Here is a 23,446-nt window from a genome sequence, read left to right on the forward strand (position 1 = left end):
TGTGTCTTGCAGCAGACATATATTGATATCATGGATTGAGAGAAAGGTCTTGAGTTCGTTGATTTTTAGCTGGAGATTGTTGTAATTCCATAATATTACTTTGAACTTATCCATGTTTAGTTACTAATTTTGTTAGAAGTTCCATGACTAGTTTGAATTGAGTCATCATTTATTCTATAAACAGAGATATTTTGTTGAATAATTTTTTGGCTAGTGCGTTGAAACTTATTTATAGCTCATTATTGTTGATTTTTTGGTAGTGTTTGTGTAAGATTTATTAGGATTTATGGTTGAGGAATTTGCTAAGGAACTTATAATATAGCTGGTATTTATAGTATTTTCGATGTTTGCATATAGATTATTTGTTTGTTTTTAGGGGTGGATAAGGTGTTTTTGCTTATTTATTTTAGTTACTAGATTTTCCTCACTTAGCAGTTTGTGAGCACCTTTGCAATTGCTGCAGATAGGTTTATTTTGTCTATTTCTAATTTGTTTCTGCCACTGGTGCAATTTTTAGATGCGTGTTGTTGAGTACATTTTACATATTTGTATTTTCTGTTGTAATAATTGTGTATATTTCTATATACATAATATGCTTCGTAATATGAGCATTGAGAAATGTTAGTACCTGTAATTTTAGATGATTCGATTTATATTATTTGTATGAAGCAGTTTTGTGATATTAAAAATTTCTTTGTTATATTTGGCAGGCTGCAATTTTACTGAAAACATTACCAAGGATTGTTGACTGATTATATTACTCACATACAATGCTGTATGCTGTGAAGATGCAGTTCTTGCTTGATTTGTGTAGTGGAAGTGGTATAATGCAAACCTTTGATTTTTGCCTTATATCTCCTTTCTTCTTTTAGTTGAAATGTATAGTTGTTGGCATTTCGAGTTTTTAGAGTTCTAATAATTTGGCGATATGTATTTATGACTGAAGCCTGGATTTTTATCTCTTGGTTAGTCGTTTTAAGGTTATATGTATCCCTGACAGATTTATTAAGGATTTCGATTAATGAATATACAATGTCGGTTTGAATAAATACTGGAGGAGACAATCGGACTGGTTCTTTGTTTAAAGACAAGTTTGTTTTACTGCTATTCGGTTGTACATTTTGTAAAGTACTGTATCAATTGATGAATGAGATGTTGGGATTTATTAACCATTTTTTAGATGTTGGTGCTTAAGGGACTGTATAGTTGGTAGGTTTGTTACTTTTTTTTAGTAACAACTTTCCTTTTCTTGGCTCTTTCGTCTGACGTTCTGTATAATATGGATACCTCTGTGTCTGTTGTTTCGCACAAGTCAACTTGCATTCTAATATCGGATGTAATATGATTAATTTTTTGTTGTACATAGTTATTTCCTATAATTGGTTGTATGTTTTGCTTTCTTTCAATTTGGATTTCCTTGCTGCATGGAAAGTATACGCTAGCTATAGTATCTATGCATGTGAATTATCGTAATTATGTACTGTATGTTAAAAATTTTGAAGTATGAACAAAATACGTCTGCACTTTTTGGAGGATGATACCAAACTGGATCATTCTGTTCAGTATGAATATGTTTGTGTGAATATTTATATACATACTTACAGATTTTGAGGAACTGAGTTGGAAAAGAGTGAGTTTCTCAAATGTTTGTGAAACTACACAAGTTTCGTTATTTTATTAAAAAAAGTTCACTTTCTAAGTATCGCTATATATTTGTAAACTTATAATTACATCGTTTCGTGAAAGAGATGTTTTATTTGCTTATGTTTCTTGGAATTATATAAACATTTTAATTATTAGCCATTATGAGAAAATTGATTTATTTTTGTAATATTGATAAATACTTAAAGTGAATATCAGCATTAATTATATAAACATGTATACATATGCGTGTATAGGTTTTTGTGCATCCAGATTAATATCCAAAAAAAGCGAAAATATACTCAATTTATTTATCTAGCGTTTGTTTCAAGATTATTATACTTCTTCCTATGTACGTGTGAGTATTTGAAATTAATATTATTACTTATATAATGTGCGTGAAATTTGCGTGGGTATGTTTTTATCACATTTATAAATAAATAAGAGAAAAGAATTTTTATAATGGCATTATTTTATACTATTATTATACTATTATTATACTTGAAAAATCGTTTACGTTTTCCTTAAGGTACACAAAAGCAATTTTCTTATTAATTAAAAGCAGTTCTACGCAATTTTCTCTAGCTACTACTAACATTTTCTTCTAGTGCAAGATATATAACAGGAGGCAGTGAAAGATTCGATCTCCTAATATGTGAATGAGCGTCGGTGCCGTTTGTTCGCTATGATAGAAATGCATCATAATCATTTATCAGGAATCAGCAAGATGTGCATGTCTTATGTTGCTCCAGGGGTATCTAATGAGGTTTATCGTGGGTGTGTGGTAGAGTAAATGGATCCTTTCGTATTTTCGGGATTTGGTTGCTAGCTTACTCGTGACTTGGGGAATTCCGTTAGTGAATACTCGTCGTTTAATAATATTTAGCGTGTAGTTCTCAAAGAAGATTTTGCTAAAGCGATTGCAAGAGATTTTATCGGTTATGAGTCCAACACTACCCTAGTTCTTTCTTATCGAATCGGTGTATATTGTGTGTCTGTCCGTGTGTATGTATTCACAATTAGGTGCAAAAAGGAAAGAAGATAACATTCATATTGAAACTATATAGTATCATTTTGAAATTTTAGTATCATTTCTTTATCAACCACTATAAGTACTTAATCAAATTAATAATAATATTAATTTTAACTCCTGCGTGTTTCTTTCTAATAGGTGTATTTACAAATACTTATGTTAACCAAAATAAGAACAAAAATATTTTAAATAAAATTATATTTTTAAATAGGATTATTTCGAAAATTATTATAAATTTTCTTGATCGATTATTTATTTCTAATTATTATTTTAAAAGTTAAATAAGTATGCATATACATACTCGCATATGTATCTTTCTCTCTTTCCTTCTTTTTCTCTATCTCTTCTTTTTTCTATCTCTTTCATTCTCTTCTTCTCTTCTTTTCTTCTTTCTCCAATGAATATACGTATATCTTCAAAAAGATTAAAGAAAATATTTCAAATTGAATAATCTAATGTTCTTTTATAAATTTTTATTTCTCTGTGAAAGTTTTTTATTAATTAAGCAATTAATATTGCAATTTCGGAATACTGTTTTACTCCATGTGACTTAACATAATAAAAATAGTAGATGTAATGAATGGTAAATAGTGTTTAGGGATGTACGTTTATGAAATAATAAAGATCGAAATAATAAATGTGATTTGAAAGAAGAAAACAAGTATCTTTGGAAATATCGGTAGCAAGAAAGATGATGATGATAGTATAAAAAGTGATGAAAATTAATTGTCAATTGTTGAAGAAAGCTCAACACAGTTAATTGCACAGACTTATTGCGTAAAGGGATATTGTGTTGCTGCCTTGCATGGGCATGTAAACAGTATTTTATTAATACTATTTACAGCTATGTAAAAAGTTGCCTTCTTAATAACCTATCTAGCAGTCTGTAGCGTTCGCATAACACATTTTTCCTAAGCGAGCTTTCGTTAGGTAATCGCTTGCCTTGATTTATAAATAATTCCTAAGCTCAGGGAACAATCTATATTCTCTGAATACCTTCAGAGGTTGTTGTTAAGATTGTTGTTAAGCTTGCGTACACTGCTCTTCCTTTTGGTAGTTAGAATCTGAATAGAGTTTTTCACCAACTGGGTTCTTTTCAATTTTTTTTTTATTTGAAACTTTCAAGCAAAGAAAAATATGAAAAATGGTAATTTTTTTTTAACATCGAATATATATTTTTTTATTTATCGAATATATATATATTTTTTAATGAACCATTTAGTTCAGCTATTTATTTTCTACGAGAAAATATTAAAACACTTACATAAAAAAATCATTAGTTTCGGAAATATTTTCATCTAAAACTTGAAAACATGACTATCTCTACAATAATGACAGGTGAAACTTTAATGATGAAACTTTAAACGAATGATTTCATATTTTATTGTCGGTAATATCAAATAATCAAGTGTTTAATAATATCAAACGCGTTCCATGGAAACGGTACGAAAATTCGTTTAATTTTATTCGTCATATAGGTCTACTATTTAACGCATATGCTTACTTCGGTTTATACAATTGGGTCACAAATTATTGCTTTTGAATTATTATAAATTATGCTATTAAAAAAAATTTTAAATAAATCTCTTAAAAGATTTTGTGAAAATTCCTCGTTTTGGAGAGAAATATACAGAAATTGTTTTCTTGTTATTATTAACTGGAAAGTTTAGTGCCAGAAATAGTAATTTGATGTTAGCTGCAATGGCAATACCAATAATAAGCTATCAAAATTGCGTAATTGATATAGACGATACGTTTGATAAGGGCTCAAATAATTTAAACTGGGGTTGAAATAGTAATGACAAATATAATTCGAACAGTTGTTTAATTAACGTCATTGATACGAGACTAATATAAAATCACAAATATATATGTAATATCGAGAATTTTAGTCGATCCTTTGTCGTGAAATGTGAGTGAGTCTGTGTGCATAAGTGTATCGTCCCTTGTTTCGATCCACTTTCCAAGGCTTTATTTAGAGTGAATGAATGTATGTGTGTACGTATGCTTGTAGAGCCCAAGTGAGGCTTGGATTTACAAAGAAAAGGATAAAAGGGAAGGCGAACGTGATGATTGAAACAGGACAGCTTTAAGAAAGACGAAGCAACTAAGACGCGACTTAAAACGTTTTTCATTTTTCTGTCTAGTTTTTATTAATTTTCTTTAGTAAATTTTTTATTTTATTAAAATCACTGATACTACATATAATTCATACTGATCGATTTTTATCATTTTTTATTATGTAACTATGTGTGATTGTATAAGTTTAAAATTTGTTTTTTTTGTTTTTTTCCATTGCTAAAAATAACTATAATAACATTTATGTTTTTAACATAATAACAATATTAACTATAATAACAATTACATTTATGTTTCCTCCAAAGGTATACCAAATTTTCGAAACACGGATTTTTAACAAAATTGAGTTTTAATACGTTTTAATGTTTTTGCCATGTTTTAACGATTTAGGACTATTGTGTGGCGTGAAAAATGTATTTTACATTTTATGCGAACAATATTCGACGTTTCGAATCTATTTTTGATGTTTAGACGACATTGTTAAAGTATTACATTCATATAAAACGATGTTGCGTCGTGAGGACGCAACTATAAGAGCGTGTTTAACTGCGTTTTTCGCATCTGACTAGCAATGGTATTATTCTCACGGAGAATCTAATCTCTGTTTCTTCTTAATAGTCAGTGTGATAGACCTATTGATCGCGGTAAATAAGGATGGTGGCACAAAATACCGACCGCGGTATTCTTGCAAATTGATAGAAGAATATAATTATTTTAAAGGATCTCATAGAGCTCGTGAAGTAGATGCGCGAGAAAGAATACTTTGTGAATAGAAGTTATAATACTACATTTAAAGTAAAGTAAGAGTTATAGTTGTTGTGAATTTCGTGTTTTGTTGTGTTACGTTACTTGTTACTTGGCGGTTTCTGAAAGGGATATAATGTGCGGTAATGTTTAGTAAGACTATACTTTTGATGAGTTGAATTGAAAAGTTGTAGGTTGACTGACTTTTTGGAGTCTCTCGATCTATTCGCGAAAACAATAATGCGATTAGAAAAGGGAAATGGAAAGGAAAGAGTTTGAGTCAAAATCGAATATGGAAAGAGAAGGAACGATGCTTATTGGTGGAGGATGCGTTAGAATAATTTGTTGGGAATGTTTAAACAATTCCATGTGTGCCATTTTCTTCTGATGATAGTGTCGATTGGCAGACACCAAATGGGCACTTCAAAAATAGACATTAATCTTTGATTCTAAGATATTTATTTGTTGCCTAGCTCGACTTATTATTAAAAACTACATGCTTGACTAAAATGCCTAAGCACGAACAAAGCTGGCAATGTGTTTTTTATCTATGTATTTTCTGAGCGAATATCCAACGAATTTCTAAGGGCAGATATTCTATATATTGATATATGGCCCTTAGGAGATAGTACTGGGACTTACTACGCACCTGTGCATCAACATACTGGCTCCTTGAACGGTCGCGTTTAAAACAAAAGAGAAGAAAGACATTCATTGGAGATTTACTAAGATATAGTGTTTGATATGAAGTAGTGAATTAATGATTTATCGTACTATGCGTTCATTCATGTATGATAATTTGTGTGTATAATATGTATCTGTCTTGTATGAATAATTTATAAGCTAATGTGTGTTGCACTTATAAGATAATGAAATTATATATAATCAAGATATGTCTGCATTTAGCTGTTATCGGTAAGCAAAGGATAAGGGCCCTTGATGCTGCGTTTATAGATCTTAATAGCCGTTTGAACCGAGGCTATCCGAACGATGCCAGGATGTGTATCAATGATGCAACCTATCGACCAGTAGTGCGTTGTCCTCCTTAAGGAGCATGAGTGTGTCGATCTTAAGATCATTTGTTCCCCCTCGATGCCATTTCCTCCTCGCCGTCAGCTCATGTAAGTATTCCTTATACCAGCATTTTCAAAAATCTTATTTTAATTATTAGATAATGCTGTGCCAAAAGTCGTGCTACTGGCACTTGCGCTAATGTGCTTTAGGTACGCTCATTATTGAGCTTCTAATTAAGAAATACGCAAGAGTAAGGCAGGATAGATTATTGGGATCGATGGAAATTGGAGTGAGAGAGTGGGAGTTTAGCCTCTATTTCTGTTGTGTATATATGGAGTGCCTTATATGTCTGGATAGCTTCACCTACGACATGCACGAAATGTCGCTTGAAGGCCTTAATGGTAGCTTCTCAAAATTTGGCAAAGTGTGGAGATCGCGGTGGAATGAAATGCCACTGCTTTCCTCTTTAAGAAACTGTTTCTCTTTCTAAATACCTTCACTGATTCTCAAAGTTCCTTTAGCTAGTAATTAGTCTTAATGAAGGTCGTAGCATTGTGCGAGTATATAATATGTAAAATACCCTTCCTTTATGCGCAAAGAATTGTTTTAAGGATGCGATGAAGGCCTCGGTCATCAAATTGCTTGTTATCTCCAAATGAACCGCTCGTGTGGCGAGACAAATGAATACAGCCACATACACCTTTAACTTTTCTTGATTTCGATGAACTCTTTCTTTAATGTAAATTGGTTCGTAATAGTCGATGCCTAGAATGGAAAATAACTAATTGCAAGAAACCCGATGCTGCGGCATGTTATCCATTATGTGATTTGGAACTGTAGGATTTGTGTGACACATCATAAAATCATGAACGAGGGATCTTAAACTTCTTCGGCCATCTATCGGCCAATATCATTACCTTAATAAAGCTAGCATAGCTTAGTTTTTTAATGCTGGAATGATAATCGCTAAGAGGTGCATGATGGAGAATCAATGTTGTTACGTGATGATTAAGGAGTAGAGTCATAGGATGTCTTTGACTTTACGGTAAGTTTGATAGAGACAGCCTACCACCGACCCGAATTTGGATCTATGAACGGCTGTAAATTCGGGTAAATAGATTTTGCTATACTTTCAGTCAATTGCTTGAATTCATTGGCAAATGTTTCATTTTAGGTCATTTTCAATATGTTTCAATTTCATTGAGTGTTCTATATCCTATGTGGTTGGCAATCCCCTAAATACAAGTTTACTATCCTGCTTGTTCTTGCAGTTAGAAATGAATCTACTATAAGATTTTACTGTCATTATGAACCAACAAACACAAAGAAACAACCAAAGACTCCTTCGCCTATCGCAGAAATACCGTTCCATTTTACGAGTGTTCAGCAAGAAAGTCCGTTGAGTTAGACTCAATAGCTAGGAAGTTTGTAACATTGCATAGTAACTTGGAGTCTTGTTATCAGCACTCTTAGGCGAAACGGCAAAATTATAAAAAACACGGAAAAGAGATACAAATACTCCTACTCCTGAATACGCGACAGTTAGAGGGCAGGGAGTGGGGGCTTCAAAACGATGCTCTGCAAATGATCTAACAGGGAGTGTTTATATCGAGGGTTACGTACGCGGCAGCAGGATGGCCTGATCTGTGCAGGATGAGGGATTACAAAATGTGCGCTGCAAAGTCGGGTTCTTATAGTGGTTATGTTAGTGTATCGCATGGTATCGACAGATATGTGTCCTTACTAGCGAACCCCCAATTGATCTTCAACTTCATAAACGCTTCATAAACGGGAATTTTACAGTGAAAGAAAAACAGGCACCTTGCATCGGAATCGGCACCAGGAATATGAACAACAAATTGCGATGCGAGAAGTCAGAAGAGGAAATCCGCGTTAGTGAAAAAGGCACATGAGGAAATTTTAGCGCTTTGGCAATAAAGATGGGAGCTGTCGGATAAAGGAAGACCGACATTCATTTTCTTCTTAGACGTTAGAGAGAGAATGAATGCCCGTTTTATCTCTTCAAACTACTATACACATAGTAACTTCAAACCCAAACTCGCATCATTGAGTCTTGCCACAGACCAGAAATGCGAGTGTGGTAAAGGGACACGGTTTAGTATTACTGTTCGATCTTTAAAGAGAGTTATTCTGGAAAGAAAACATAGCCCGAAATAGCCAGACATCTCGTTTCCTCGGCTGAAGTCTTCTGCCTCTTTGACGACTTTTCTAAAGAGATTCTTTCTTTCAAGGGCGTTTAGTTTTCAGACCCTGTTTAGCCGAAATTATCGAAGTTTCTGGTGGTAGAGGTGAGCGTTTGTAACCCATTCTCGAACAGGGAAGGATTGAAGGGGTTCGTACGGCATTTCCTATTTTTTTCACTCTGCAACCTACAGTTCTATCCTCCCTTCCTATCCTACAAAAAGAGTGAGTGGTTCCCCGTGGACGCGGCCATTCGTTACTGTGGGTACGTTAGCCATGGCAAAACTGCTCACCTTGTAAGAATTTTGGGTTTTTCTGAGTCCGTGCACTTAATAATGTCGAGGAATGGATGGTTCCGTAGCCAGTTTTGACGAGATAGCATAAGAGTCGGCACTCTACGGATGTTCTCCTTTAAAATAATTGTTATTATGAGCCCCGCAGATCGGTAAGTCACCTCGTATACGTGGAAAATTCAGCTGCTTGACCATTTTTTGTAATAAAATGCAACTGAGAACTGCTGTCTATTAGAACTCGACTATTATGGATAAGTTTTCCGTGCCTAAGTTGTACTACGGCCGTCGGTAACAGTTTACAACCATGTGCGGTAGCGGAAATACTCATGTTATTTGATGTTATAGAAACCGTCGGTGCAGCTTTCTTATGAAGTAAATAATAATGTAGGCACTTACGTCGTCTGCAAGACGATAAACTTGCACTTACTCACCCCATGATCTGCGTAAAGACAAATCTGGTGAAGTTTTAAATTTTTGACGAATCTGGGACGCTTGTTGGATAGTTGTTGTCTCGATTAGCTTGGCACCGGAAGCTATAGTGGCTCGATTCACAAATGGCGCAAAGTATGCTTACGGTGGATGGCGTTTCGAACTGAAGTTCGTGTTCATTTCTGCAGTTTCGATGGTTTGTTTGTGGATTTCGAAGTTCTGTATAGTCTCCACACTGATGATACATTGAGTTATTTTTTGTAACTGCATTACTTTGTATATACATTATAATCGGTTACACTCTTAAACGTGTATGCATAAGTAAATCGCAACTTCCATGCAAAAAACTACAAAATTGATCACGAGTGGGAAATCCATTAGATCTGAGGATCTTTGTATATGTTTCTTTTTCAAGTAATGAGACTAGGATATAAATGATCATCGTATCGTCTGACTGTAACGTGTGAGAAATGAATTGTATTGCTTGATTTGCTTCAGAATACGTTTCGCCAAGGCTCAAGTACTGTACTATATTTATGTACGAGGCTCTTCGTATTTTTGTTATTCGAATATCGCTCTTAAGTGTCGTTGCACTATTAAGCTTGGTTGATTATAAGAATCTTCTGGAATACTAAATTTATTCATTGTAAGAATAATTTTATTTTTTGTGTAAAAATCTATTGATTATTTATTTTTTGAAAGTATTTTAATAAATTAATATCAGACGTAACTCACATCCATTATTTTCTCGATATGACATAGCGTAACTGTACAAACATCATTCACATCATCACTTGAACTCATTGCAAAGTGTTGCAAGAATATACGTCATAGGTTCTGAACGTAATTTTTAATTTTTTTGTTGATCGAGCATTAATTCGAAAGAGAAAGAGTTCCTATATGAGATCATCCTTTCGATTTTTAAAACAGGTTTTCATTTGTGTGAAAATTACTTTTCAAAATTATTTATTTTTTAAATATGATTTTGTAAAGATAATAACATTTTTTTTTAATTCGATAAAATTGTTTCGTGGTAAAAATAAATCATCAAATCGGACAAGAACTACATACATGACGTAAGCTCTTAAAGCGGACGTACAATACAATAAAATCGCTGTCGATACCGACGTCGGCAGCGATTTTGTTTTCGGCAACGATGTCGATAAAATTGATGAATATCCACCGATAAGATCGTTCTCGACGTTGGACTTTCTGTCCAGTTATAAGGAGTTCGTTTCAAATCCAAGTCTGTTCTTCATCTCTCGATTCTTAAACTACCTTGCTTGTTTTATCTCACGATCATTCAATTCTATCAATAATAATCTCATACTTGAAATTGGTTAACATTTTATCCAATAATTGCTATACTCAGGTTCTACACAATAAACTACTTACATCAAGTCTGTTGTAGAGAAGAATAAAAGTACAAGCAATTATTCCGACAGATGAACTAGAAAACAAATGCATATCTCTTCATTCATTTATATGTAACTTCAATCATTGTTCTTCAATAACTTGGGAAAAATTAATTTATATACTCCTTTTGCAGACAATCTGTTTCTATTAAGAGTAAGTTCTAGGTATGGAAAATAAACGTTCAGACGTGACAGAATTTTCTTCTGTACAAAGATGTCGATAAACCAATTTTGTTTATTGTTCTTTTGTACATTGTATTTTACTGATACAGTTCCAATATTATACAGATCCAATATATATACAGATGATCGCAATTTTGAGCTGGCTCAAATAATTTTAAAGATCGATATTTTTAACCAATGTTAAAATTACTTTTAATATGGAGCTTATACTATGAGCCCGAATAAGATGTGTTTTCTCTACATAACATTTGACTTCTCAATACAAATCTAAATAATATGCACCAACTAATTATGCTTATATAATGCATATTCGAAATATTAGTATAAATGTTCGGGTGTACCATTGTTGATCCGAAAATGATCTAAGAAATAAGCTTTTATTTTGTTCTTATTCGTGTTAAAATATATCGAATTTTTGACTGTGGATATATCCGAATCTCATCGATTATTAGTTTATATTGTAATAAGCACAATGTTGTTGTAATAATAACATTTTTTATTAATGATACAATTTTTGTTCTTTAATGCTCATTTCCATTATTTCAGTATGTTATTACTTAAAAACTTACGATTAGTGGTCATAAGTACATCTCGCTTCTAAAATATGCGTCGATTCTCGATTCGGGCAGAAGGCACTGGGGATAAAAAACTGTGTTCTTCTCTTGTAAGTAAATTCTCTTCCATTTTTTTTGATAAAAAGCGTTGCTTATCAACAATTTATTCTTGTGGTGTCTAAACAGTAAAATAACCTTAATGTTTTCAAGTAACTTATAAAAGACACTCTGTACTTGATACATGTACCTAGTAACATCTATTATGTTCGACATGCCATTTGCTGGTGCGTAAGCGTAATTTTTACGTTGCTTTCCGTGGTGTTAAACTCTTCAGTGAAGTTGGGTATTCAATGAGGGTATTGGCATTAATTAATCTAGAGAAACCTCCACGAATGGTTGATTTTGTTATTCGTTTCTTTTTCATTTCTCAAATGTTATTATTTACTTTGACGCGGGGATACCGACGCGCATGCAGAGCGGCATGTACACTTGGGAGAAGCGAAATCCACAAGTAAAATTCAGCTTGTTTGATTTGTTATATACTGCGTAAATTTACATTTGACTTTGGCCGGGAATAATTGTTCATCAATTATAATGGCAGTTTCTGGTTTATAATACATTTGGTTATTTTCAACAAATTTATTCCATACTTCTGAAATTAATGCAAATTTATCTGTTTATAATCGTTGGCTTCTTTTATTTTTCTTATCAAAATAAATTATCCGAAGAATAATTTCGGCGAATTTATTTTTGTTCATTGTCTTTGAGAAAATCTTAAGTCCCCATTTTTTGAATCATTAATATGAAAGTTTTAAATTCTTTTCTTCATATGCCCCACGGGCATAGAAAATTGCTATAAATGCATTCTTTTCTGCTAACGATAGAGACAAGTCGTTATACAGAATTCAATGCTCTTCTATTTCGGATCAAGTTTTTATGTCTCATAATACTATTGCAGAATATCAAAGAAAATGTTGTTCTTATACTACCTTTTATGATATGTCATATGTTTTTATAAACAACTGATATTAACAACGATATTATTACGACCACGTAGTAATATGAAGAAAGTAAAAGAAGAATGAAAAAATTGAGCAAACATAACACATGTATCTGATAATTTTTATATAACGTATATGTACGAAGATATACTTAGTTTCCTAAAAATGTATCTGAATTACACGAAAATAATACAAGAAACTTCTAAGATTCAAGTTTACCTACGTTCCGTGGGGTCAAAATGACTCATCTCAGTATATGTAGGTATACTACATAAAACTTTACAATAAAAAGACAAGAAAAAAAAATTGCTTTATATTATTAATTATTTACATATTTTAGGAAAATTCATACAAATTTTTAGAAAAGGAATATTTATAAGAAGTGCCAAACAAGTCATTTTGACCAACCTCCTTTGGTAGATTAAATGTTAATAGAATGTTGCGATTGATAGCGAGTAAAAATGGAATAAAAACAAGCGTATAATGAACTAGTGATATAATCATAAGGCAGAAAGACAAGAAGGAACGACAACGGACGAAAACAAAAAAAGTTATTTTATTTTTGGCATTGTATCTCATTAATATTAGACGTAACTATCGGTAGGTGATGAAATGTCGAAGTTATCAAGAAGAGAATTTGTTGAGAGTTTGCACAAGAAATCATCACATAAGATGACACGTTCTTTCTTTTCTTCTTATTGCAAATCACCATCATCATATGTATTTGTAGGATGTACGTGATGTATATTAAGTACATCAACGTCTTATCTTCGTTGTTATTATTATATTATATATTAGTATTATAATAACAGTTACAAGAGTAATAATATAAAGTATAGAAGTAAAGAGTAATAATATAAACTTTCATTGGGCAAACCACGAATAGAAGTTCTATTTTATAATACGGAAATGAACTCTTGTTTTGATTTTTATGAGAATATTATATAATATATAAGTGTATAGGCAGAAAGACTAGCAAAAATGTTAATGGACGAAAACGTGAAGTGTAGTTGAAGTGAAACTTTTCGGGGCGCGATAGTTCGAGTTCGAAATGGTGTGAAACGAAAAGTGAGATACAGGAGTTCCCACTTTAACATATAGTGAATATGGTGATTATCCACAGTTGCTTTTCATATGGCGTATATTTGTGAGTTGGAATTTAAAAAGAAACGAAAGATTAGTTCCGGTTAATCCGTCCCTCATAGTCAGCTATAGCGAGACAAGTGCGTTCAACGTTTTTATTTCTTTCTGAATTCGTGTCTGTAGTCACAGTGAAGTAAGTTACACTCGTTTCATCTAAACGTTTTTTGTCGTATACGCTGTTCAATAACACGTTATATACTCTCGATTGGTGTTATAATTGTTATTGCGTAATTTTGTACTTAATGCTATATTAATTTTAAGTGATATTAATTATTATAATTAAAACAAAGCCGAAAAAACAAGTACCGAAAGTATAAAAGCATCCTGTGAAAAACGGTATCCTCAAAAATGAAGGAATTTTGATTGCGCCAAAAAACGTTGAAAGATGTATTTATGATACCAATTACTCAATCACCGATAATCGATAATATTGACAATGCAGCCAACTCATCTACAAATAACGAAGCATCTACTAGCACTTTACTAAGGCCAATTGTATCAATCATATCCTATAACCAGTTATATTATATTTTAATCAATCAAATATAAATTTCAAAGACAATAGCAACGCTCATCAAGAATTATGGAAAAATTTTTCAGGCAATTGGCTTTTCGTGATTCGATTTAGGATTGATTGTGGTTTAAAAATGATTTGAATAAAATTATCTGAAAATATCAGCAATTGCCGAATTTCCAGGAGTTAATTCAAATATGTTGTAGCATATAAATGTTATATTGAATTTCTAAATTGTGGACACATCCCTACACTCGTGACGTCGAATCTTCTTCAACTAAATTTAATATTAAGCGACTTATTTCTCAGCGCATAGCTTTTATGCAAATCGGACAATTATAACACGTTCACGGACAATACGATACGCATTTTTGGACAAATCATAAAAGTGCAATGACTGTGATTAAATATAACGATTTCTACATACTTACATGGCACAAGAAATTAGGACATGGTGATCCGGATACTATAAAGTATTGATGGAAATAAAGAACTGTGGATCAAAGAAGACATGCGAAATATTAAAGAAAAGAGAGCAAGGACCCCATTTCTAAAAGATTTGAATAGAAAAACAAAGGAGATACTTGACTTGATACACTATTTATGCGAGCTAATGCAAACGACGATATCAGTAAGAAAATAGTATGTACTCGTATTAAAGACTGCTCATTACCTTTCCTTCGAATCGTGTCTAATATCAGCGACAAGTGTATATCTTCCTTCGACAGTGAATCTCGTAGTGATTCGTGCTAGATACGATGTCGGTATGCATTTGTTCACGGTTTAGAGAATAACTAATATATTTGGTATATATATATATATATATATATATATATATATATATATATATATAGTATAAATTTGAGATAAAAAACAAAATTTTGTTGAATGTTTTGATAAAAATTATTTATGAATATTTAAATATTATATTATTTTAATATAAATTAAAACTTGAGCTTATTTCCACACTATTTACGTGCTAGAACTATTTTTTTACATGGTTTCTCTTATGAGACTAGTTTACTCTATATTAATACTGCTTTCATTACTAATATAATATAATAAAAATTCTTTCGCTACGGGCAATTTCTCCGCCGCGGCAGAAATGTGCACGATGCTCCAAAAATATCAGCAGTGGCTGCATTTACGCCTCGTTACAACACGAGCTGCTATGATGGTGTTTATTGAAAAAAAAAAACTTTCCTCAAAACCAGGTATCTATAAGTTCAAAACATACTCACTTTTAATTGCACTTTAGAATCAAGTAAAATTACAGAATATAATAGTATGATGATAATTACTGTTATTAATGCTATTACGTGTGCTATTGTTCAAAACATGGTGTTACACATAGACTAACATCGCAAATCCGACACGGTATCACTGTTCGCTCTTCCTGTCATTTATTGAACATACAATACACTTTCGCAATGGGTTATTTCGTTTTGAATTTTCATTTGTGTAAAGTGAAGGAAAGTGTCTTCCAGTAAGATGAAGTAGATTGATTTCTACTGATTTATTTGAAATGTTATTGTTATTTCTTTCTAGATAATGATTTAAAAGTTGCCGAATTAACTGTAGGTGAAATTTTGCTATTGATATTTGTTTGCCAGTTTTTAATTTATATAAGCAATAAGCGTTCCAAATGTATATTTCTATTAAATGAAAAAAAATATTTTTTGTACCACTTCATATTTTTACGTTGTGAATGAACGTTACTGATAACCATGTCCGTTTTGTCCACAGTTTCCATTAATCGATTATAATCGACAACACACTTTGATTTTTTTATCATGCGATAGTGATGTTTTGTGTCAACAAATACTTCATTGTGAAAAATAGACAATATATAGACTTTCCTCTTGTCACACTATTTCATTGATAATAAAAGATTTGAAGAACGGAAACTCGTTTCACCCGTTTTTTAATTTATTTTGGATAATTGGCACGCCCTTTCGTCTTTTCCTTACTATTTCACAAGCATTAGTTCTATTTTTATTTAGAAGGATAAAAACGGCCTAACTTGTGTACCAATTATCCACGTACAATGTATGGTCTTTATGTAAATAAGATTTTATTAATTGCGTGACTATAGTCTCCGATTTGCTAATATTTTCTTTTTTGCAGCTTGCAGAACTCAATACTCCATTATAAATTATAAAATCTTACACAAATCCGGATTGGGTAGGTATCACATAAAATAAACGATTTGATACCAAATTATTATTTAAATGATAATCTTCTCTTATATAAGAGTAAACTCTCATCGATACGTAAATTTTCGGAAGGATAAAATACCTTTTGAAAACTTTATCTAAGCATATTACAAATTTTCCGTATTTTGTATAATTTGTCACTTTCTGTAGTCACTTTATTAGTATTAAAATGTAAGATTTTCAATAAACATAAAAATCGATCTCTACTCATAACTTCTCCAAAAATTTTCTCTTCAACTATTCGTCATTGGACCAGTATTCATAATATAACAATTTGTTTATTTCGCGACATTAATAATTTTATAGCGAGAAAGCAATAAATTTCTGGGAGAGAAGCGTTTTGGGAATTTATCTTATTAGCATCTCCATCAATTCTACTCCGTTAATCATTTGTCGTGCCAACAATGAAATTTATAAAATTTTCGAAGCAGAATAATTTGAAAAAATTCTCAAACTGATGCCGAATAACCAATTGATGTTTTTATCCCCGAATATTCGCAATGAAATTTATGAATATTCGATTGGAATAATTCGGTAATCTATGTAATTTCTCTGCTGTCTTTTCCAGATTCAATTGAATTTTCTTCTTCAGATTCGAACGTATTGAATGTATTTTCTTTAATTCTTTTATTATTTATCTTACGTCCTTCTTGCGCCAAATTTAAATTTATTTGTTCATTTTATGATAGCTCTGAATAATTCTGATCTATATTAATCCGTCTTCCTGCCTTATTTTTCATTATTTTAAGGGGTGGGATAAAATCTATTAAAAATATTAAAAAATATTAAATTTAAATAAAATAATAAATTTAATAAAATCTATTAAAAAATATTAAATTTAAATAAAGGTGAACAAATTTAAAAAATAATGAAGTATACCTTTGTATCTGTTGTTGGATACAAAGCGAATTATCTTTCTTTAATATGCACTAACTTTATTCGTTGCGAACATTCGGACGAGTGCAATCAAATTGTTATGGCGACTTTCATGATTGAGCAATCTCGTGAGAAACGAATGACAAAAACAAGACTGATATCACAGTTCCAAAAAAGATACTCCATGTGCAATAACTCCAATCGCTCGTCATATGTACAATACGTGGCATCTTATGCAAAGCAACTATAATTGCCCGTAGTATGTCAGTGGCATCTTATGTAGAGCAACTTTAATCGACTGTAGTACGTCAGTGGCATTTTATGGAGAGCGACTATAGTTGCCCATAGTAATGAAAAGGATAATGATAAGAACATATTTAAGTATCATGTACATTATTTACATTCGATATTATAATAGTGAAGTCAATAATTGCACATTTTTATCTGAAACCTAGAATTGATGGTCAAATACCTACTGTTAAGATTTTCTAAAATAAGCGCCCATTCCCAAATTTGAATTGTGAGTTTTACGAGAATAAACTATTTTCGACGAAAGGCGTTCGTTATAAAAAATCATAAACTTCTCTTCCGTTGTCTTTATTAAAAAGAGGTAATTTATTTCAATTTCATCGCCAACCATTATTTTTGATGTCCAAGTTTGAAGTTTGATGTCCAAAGAATATAATAACACTGTCTTTGAGTAACGTGTAAAACACCTTTAACTCGGTATACGTACGTCTAGATATATTATCTTCGGCATATCATTTATCGGAGCATGAACATAATTTACTTATCTTGATTGGTGTCAAACCTTTTTGTAACTGGATGTTTGACTTCAGTGAGACGTCAATTAATCATTCTGAAGTAACCGGCAACAACGGTTGATTTTTTATTAAAAATGAACCCATTATCTTCAATATCGGGCCTGTACTCGGTGGAGAATTGTTTAATTGCCAATTGCACTTTTCCAGTTCCTGGTATTAGCAGAAATACCGAATAGATTCTATTAATTTTGAATAAGAACTGGGCAGTCTGCTTTTACATATTTTTCCGAACAGTTACTCATTTTCGACACTGTTCACTTCATTTAAACGAAATCATTTGTTCACGAGTTTCGTGATTGACTTTGAAAGATCTTTCAACAAGTTTGCAAATTAGTTTTAGCATAAATTATTAAATCTTAAGTCAAAATCATAAATGCTTGAGGACCAGTCGTGTTTAGTCCGTGATCACCATCGATGGTTTGAATATGAAATTTCTTCGCGAGACGTGAGGGTTTTTTTGACTTCACGAATCACGAACTGGACTCTTTTAATTTACATATTGTAGAGTAAAGTTAGCCGTATCTTTATTTGACGATTCATTATTTATTTCAGATGCAAATGTCTCTTCGGAATTCATACTAATAACAGTCCATTTTACTACCTATAAATTTGGTAATATAGGAAAAATTAGGCAATTAATTTACATTATTATCGACGTCACATGTAGAATTGAACGCGTTGACTGAAACGCGATGAATTGCCAATTCTACATCATAAATACTACCAGTGGTTTGCGTTCTCTGTAAGTGATTATTCTCAAATCGATTTTGTTTTATTGCTTTAATATTACCCGCGATTTCTATATTTTCTATGATGGCCGAAAACATGGTAAGATCCATTACGAATATCTTTTTGTAATTCCTCCACGTTACTATATAGAAGTTGATTTTTGCCCCTTAGGATGTTTAATGGCTGCCGTAACAGCAGTTCGCAAAGGTTTTAAATTTTGCTGCAAGATATTTTGCTATATGACGATGCTGTAATTTTTATTTAAAGAACCTCCAAACGGCTATTATAATTTCGTAATATATAATTGTGAAATTACTGTCCCCAGTCCCGATCAATTTGGTATATTTACGACCATGAATATCGATACTTCAGTATATCACATTCCAAATATCGACGTTTATCGATGTTTGTCGATGAATATCGACATTCTAATGTACCATTAGATATGGGTCAAGAAAATCCTCTATTATCGCATTCCATTTGCGACTTCGATTGATATAAACATTTTTAAAACATTGATCACGAAGAGCGACTTACATATGATTTACTTGTCGCAAAAAGAACCATATTTATTTCGGATCTCAATATATAATAATTTTTTGCTTACGAAACCGACGTTTGAGGTAATATCTAATATCGTATTATAATGAATTTTATACGATCTTTTGACCCATTATTCATCAGCGACGATAGCGATACAAGGAATATAATATAGTCGTGTTCAATCTCTACTTTCAGAGGAGCGATCGATGCCTTCTCTCGTGTAGGCTAAGACTTCAGTTTATGTCTTTATCACATAAATCTTAAGATACAAATAGCATGGTATTTTACCCGTGTAAAAGTATGGTATATTTATTACGACACAAATTTTTTTTTAATTGCGAATGTTCGCCACTTGTAGATTTACGTACTACAAAACTAGTAAGCTTATTGTAAGTAATGCTTTGAATGATTGTAACTAAAAAATTGAATAAAAATAAATGCATTACGAATTAGTGATACTATCATAACGTAGAAAGTTAAGGAAAAACCAAAACGGAGAAAAAAAAACGTTTCGTATCTGTTAGTTTTTGTAGTTAGTATTAGATGTATCTATCGATGGGTGGTTATGTGTTGAAATTATCAAGGACGCAATTTGTTTTGAGTTCGTGCGAAAAACCATCACGTGAGATGACATATTTTTTCTTCTGTAAATATAAGAAAGGTAAAAGCGTAGATAATATCTTAATAGCATCAAAAGGTACGTAGATAATATCTTAATAGCATCAAAAGGTACAAGTGAAATCACACGAGTAGAAAAGAAATGTTTAAATTCGTTCATTATCTCACAACTTGGAAGTATAAAAAATTATTTAGCTATTCAAGTTATAAGGGATTAAAATGGTAATTTCTAGCAAGATATAGACACTTTATACTATTTCATATGAGACCTCAAGGAAAATAGGGCGATTGACATAATATATTGGGATAATAATGATATATCTGCAGATATGATAACAAGGCTAATTAGCTTAATAAGACTGAAGGAATTCAATAAACTGATAAGCGATTAGTTTTTAAACTTGAGTTTTAATGTAATTGTAAATGTAATTGAGAAAAAGATAAATTAGTTCATCAGGTTTGTTTACATCTATTCAATTAAGAATAACTGACGGAAATATATAACCTTGAATCCACAATTTCTGAATTACGATTGCCATTTGTTTCACGTTACTTATAAAATTCCTACATTTTTAGCTACGTTTCTACGTGAAGATAACTAATTATACAAATTTTTCAAAAATTTAACAATCTCAATATCTCTGACGCTTATTCTTATTGACATAAGGAGCAGAACACATATTTCCTTATTTTGGCTACAGAATCATTTGTTCAAGGCTTATTAAAATAATATTATAAAAGATTAATAATATCATAGATTATTAATCATCTTAAAAATAGTATTAATATTATAATAATATAAATAATACATTATTTACAGTATTGTTATCAACTTATTGTTATTATATCATGAATTGTTGTAGACAAATGGAATAAAGTTTTGCACCTAAGGTCAATTGAGTTTGTCAAGGGCATCAATCTCTGTGTATAAATCGTACGTTTCGTTTCTCTTATAGAATACGTATTGACTTGGAACTAGTTGTTCTATAAAAATCGATTATCATGCATTCTCTTTGATGTCTCGATGTTAACTCAGTTCTTCAATTTACGTGCTCCGACGGTGTGAAGGGGACGAATGTACCTAACAAGCACATACACGGATACGGTGAATCCAGAGAAGAGACATTTTTTTAATGAGTTATTATTTTATTATTTTCCGTATCTATCGTTGAAGTCACATTTCGAGCGATATTGGACTTAAAGGCTATTCTGAAGTATGAATTCTCCACTAAAATCAATAATATTTCATTATATTAAATGTTGTCTGAAAGAAGAATGAAAAAGCAAAAATTATTACGAGAATACTATTTGGTAATGAAAGAGTTGGTTGTTAGAGGAACGGTTAAGGATGAGACATCAAGACAGCATATACTTCGTGTAATTATTGATGGCGAAAGAAAGAAACCTATCTTGTATGGAGCAAAAGGATTGCATGATTTTAAGGAACGTTTACAAGTTTACGAGGAAATTTTGAGAAGTAAGCAAAACGTAAATTCAAAAATGCTCGAGAAAACGCATAAATTCTCGAAAAGATTAGAGTTCCAAATTAAGACTATGCTATTTTATAATTATGGCAATAATGGGATACTTGTCTAAAAATTGTAAGTTGATATTGAAACCGAAATGCTTTGAATGCAATTAGTTTGATTATATATTCTTGAATGTAATGTTTGCTAAGGACGAGTATGAATCTGTCGATGTACTGATTGATTACACTGTGTACAATTAAATTGGTGGATAAGAAATGTCGGATTTTTATTTTTATCTTTTTATATTAAAATCATATCTTTCCTTACAAAATGTTTACTTAATCAAAATAGGCTCCATTTACTTCGATACACTTTTCCCAATGAGTTTTTAATGTTTTTCTTAAAAAAGTTTTAGTATTTTGAGTCGATAAACTTCGCTCTTCATTTTCGAAGTATATATTGCGTAAAATAGTTCGAGCTATTTAAAGAAATGATAGTATGTTGAAAGTCGGTCGGATGAATGCGATGGATATTGCAAAGTTTCATACTTTAAATCAATCAATTTTATGATTATATGTTGCGACGTATGCAGTCAAACATTGTCGTGAAGAAGTATTGGTGTACGATGAGCGTTGGATTTTTAATTTTTTCTGAATTTGATCAATGTATTGGCAGTAATGTTCAGTAATGTTGTGGCAGTGAGTTTGTTCCCCAGTTCATAGGTATGAGTAATGAATCTTCCCACTTACATTCCATGAAATTATCATTAAAATTTTATATGGGCAAAGTGATGATTTCGGAGCATGAGTAGGTATCACATTTCTGTCAAGCTATCAAACAGATCTTTCTTTATTATCGTCAAAAATCCATGACACATCCGTTCAACCAATTAAATTTACATTGATCAATCAATTCATGTGATATCTATTTATTCATTTTTTGATCTTTTTGATAGCGGGAAGGTGTCCTTCATTCTGACAGCAGGTTGTTTTGTTGTTACACTTGAATTCATTTCCATCAATGACTTCAAAACATCATTATTCACAAACAACTTCGGTCTTCCACACAGTTCATTTTAATAGTGATAAATCTCTAGAACGAAATTTCCCTCTCCTTTACAGTGTCCTCCTTAAATACCTGATTTATAGTGTGTGTGGTTATCGCAGCATTATCGTCTAGTTTGAACTCGTATAGAAAAATTACACGTGTATCAATAAAGTCCATTCTAGTACCAAATAGTACAAATTTATTATAAATAGTTAGAATAAACACTTGCGATGAAATTTTTTCTGGCGAAGTAGTCATTGTAATTTTCGGGCATTCTTTCATTTCATGACGTGATTTTTTCAGTAAGTTCTCACATGGAGAAATGTAATCCTCAATTTCACCATCGCGACGTTTCGTTTAATACAGAACTACTTTTATTCTAAAATCGGGAATTTCAATGTTTCTGCGAATTACCTGTTCAAACAATACCATTGCATTTACAATGCATGTATTTAATAACAGTTCTACTACTAATTTCCTGTATCATTTTACGGTCGATACAGTGGTGAACTATATGCGATCATTTGGTCAGATGAATCGATTGAAGATTTCCTTAATTTTTATTTCACAAATATTTTTTGGATTTTTATATGCGTGAGATTTGTTATGTACAATAGCCATTTTGCTGAATGTTTCGTAAAGAAGAACAATACATCTCCCTTATTCTTACATTTTAATACTTTCATTTTTTTTTTATTTTATCAAGGCATAACATCTCCACGTTTTGATTTTTGAAATATGGATTTCTTCGTCAATTTTTTCGTAGAATATCCACTAAATACGTATGCATTGGGATTAATTTTTTCTCCAGATCAACACTTGTATACCAATTATCTTTGCCAAATATATCCTTGCAAAACGACATTACAATCACAGACG

At 31.6% G+C, this 23,446-nt stretch overlaps 1 long non-coding RNA gene across 1 annotated transcript in view; it reads left to right on the top strand.

The window, feature by feature from the left end:
- The first annotated feature begins 1,159 nt into the window (after positions 1-1,159).
- Positions 1,160-23,446, top strand: part of LOC127064035 (uncharacterized) — a 44,293-nt gene continuing 22,006 nt past the window's right edge. Inside the window, exon 1 of the long non-coding RNA XR_007781568.1 lies at positions 1,160-6,618. This is a non-coding gene — a long non-coding RNA (uncharacterized LOC127064035). The remainder of the gene's footprint in view (positions 6,619-23,446) is intronic.

The sequence above is a fragment of the Vespula vulgaris genome, chromosome 5, assembly GCF_905475345.1.
Source record: "Vespula vulgaris chromosome 5, iyVesVulg1.1, whole genome shotgun sequence".
Taxonomy (NCBI): Eukaryota; Metazoa; Arthropoda; class Insecta; order Hymenoptera; family Vespidae; genus Vespula; species Vespula vulgaris.